The sequence below is a fragment of the Arachis duranensis genome, chromosome 6, assembly GCF_000817695.3.
Source record: "Arachis duranensis cultivar V14167 chromosome 6, aradu.V14167.gnm2.J7QH, whole genome shotgun sequence".
In the NCBI taxonomy this organism is placed as follows: domain Eukaryota; kingdom Viridiplantae; phylum Streptophyta; class Magnoliopsida; order Fabales; family Fabaceae; genus Arachis; species Arachis duranensis.
The window spans coordinates 60,572,053-60,574,618 of record NC_029777.3 but is presented as its reverse complement, the minus strand read 5'-3'; positions in this window follow the sequence as shown (position 1 = coordinate 60,574,618).

The following is a 2,566-nucleotide window of genomic DNA, read 5'->3' as shown; positions in this document are numbered from 1 at the left end:
GTGAACCTCCCTTGCTCATTGGTGAACTAGATACATGGGTTCAGCAAACTTTACCTCAAAAGAAACAAGATCCTGGTAAATTCTTAATACAAGATCCTTCATTGGCGTGTTCTAAGGCAACGCCAGGAAGGACTGCTTGGTAGGCACCAAGCCTTGGATCTTACCCATCGAGCACGTTGCCAACGCCACTTTCATTGGCGTGTTCCAAGGCAACGCCAGGAAGTAATGCTTGGAAGGCACCAAGCCTTGGATCTTACCCATCGAGCACGTTGCCAACGCCATTTTCATTGGCGTGTTCCAAGGCAACGCCAGGAAGTAATGCTTGGAAGGCACCAAGCCTTGGATCTCTACCCACGTTGCCAATGCCAAAAAACATAGGCGTGTTCAAGGACAACGCCAAGCAACAAGCATGGAGCCTGGAGGAAGGCTCGAGCACGTTGCCAACGCCAGATTCTAAAGGCGTGTTCCAAGGCAACGTGACAAGCAAAGTTGAAGGCTAGAAAGCAGCCCTGGAAGGGAGCACGAGCACGTTGCCAACGTGCCAACAAGGGGGCGTGTTTGAGGACAACGCCAACCCCATGTTCTAGCCTTGGGAGGCTTGGCACATTGCCAACTTGAGAAGAAAGGGGCGTGTTCGGCAACAACTTGGCAGCCTGACCTTACCTTCTTTGAGGAAGCATAACTTGAGCTACAAAGCTCCAATTAAGATGATTCCAAGTGCATTAGAAAGAAGACACTCTGAGCTTTCCAATGATGTATGATAGTCCATATTGAAGCAGAGAATTGTTGCCAACTTGCTCTGCTTCCTCTGTTCCTCACAAAGGCCAGCAACTTCTTCAATTGAACCAGAAATTCAACAAAGAGAAAGCCCACATTGCTAGCCCAATTGAAGATCTTTGAAGGAGTTTTAGGACTAATATAAATAGAGAAGGAGTTTGTACTTGGGGGGAACTTTTGACACTTAGATTTCTAGACTTTTAGAACTTACTAGCACTTTTACTTGGAGAACTCTCTAGCACTTCCGGGAGGATACCCGGAGAGCTATTTTGGTTGCTCTTGGAACTTTTCTTCTGGAGTTTTGAGTTTTTAAGCATTTTCTTCTTCTTCTTCATCTTTCTTGACACTTAGTTTAATTTTCATTTATGGCAATTGTTGTTGAAATTGGAGCTATGATTCACTAAACCCCACTTTCATTAGGGGGAAGAGCTCTGCTTGTTTGAATGCATTGATACATCATCTTCTCCTTCTCAATTCAAGTGGTTAATCCAAGAGGAAATTCTTGTTCTTCAAAGATTCAACCACCATCAAGAGAGGGGTTAATCTATATGAATTATGTGGTGAACTTGAGAAATGAACCACATAGTTCAGTTTAGAGTTCATCCTCTCATAATCTTCTTAATCAATACACTTTGGTTGGTATGTGAGATGTAACCTCCCTAAGTTGAGATTCTAGAAATTGTGTGGCTTGGATTAGAAATTGAGCTTCATCTCTTCTCATGAACAATTAGATCACGAGAGTGGCAATTGGTTATGTTGAGAGAAATTGAATCACCAAGAGATTGGGATTCAATTACCCACTTGCCATGGATCTATACCCATGATTGAGAAGGAATTGATCAACATCAATTCGTGAGAACTTGTATCTCTGATCCCTAATGATCCTCTCCATCATTAAGTCTTATTTTTAAGTTTCTTGCATTTTAAGTTTCAGTTATTTACTTTCATTTTATTTCTATATTCCAGTTCTTTAAATTCCTTGCCATTTAAGTTCCTGCAATTATGTTAAAAAGATCACAATGCTCATGAAATCAAAACCATGTTTGCTTGACTAAATTTACCATTTAACTAAAGTTGCTTAATCTACCAATCTCCGTGGGATCGACCTCACTCTTAGTGAGTTTTATTACTTGATGCGAGCCGGTATACTTGCCGGTTGTACGTGAAATCTAATTTTTACCTATCAGGACTACCTTGTGTTTAAGACCTAAGGGTGTTCTTCTTTAACAATAGAGAGGAAGCATGAAAAGCCTCTCTCAGTACAGAGTCAAACAGAGCCCCCACAATCAAACTCTAAGTTTGGTGTTGGGAGGCCTGATGCCAAGGCATCTTAGGCTAGTTTCACTAGCATTTTTCTGTTAGTTTTAGTTGTTTTATGCATTTTCTTGAGCTTAAAGTAACCAAGAATGGTTAAATGAATAACAAAGCAATGAACCATCCAAACAGTATGATTTTGATGCAAATTCCATGAGTTTTTAGTTATATTACTTGAATGCTATGAATGGAAGATTTCTCATGAAATTTTGCAAGACTTTGATGCAGTTGTTTGGATGATTTCAGGGAAGAAGAGGCTAGGCAAGGAAGCAACAAAATCAATAAAGGAAGCTTGAATATCACATGTGGAGTTTAAGTTCCAGTTTAAGCTTAAACTGGAACTTAAACTCCACATGTGATATTCAAGCTTCCTTTATTGATTTTGTTGCTTCCTTGCCTAGCCTCTTCTTCCCTGAAATCATCCAAACAACTGCATCAAAGTCTTGCAAAATTTCATGAGAATTCTTCCATGCAT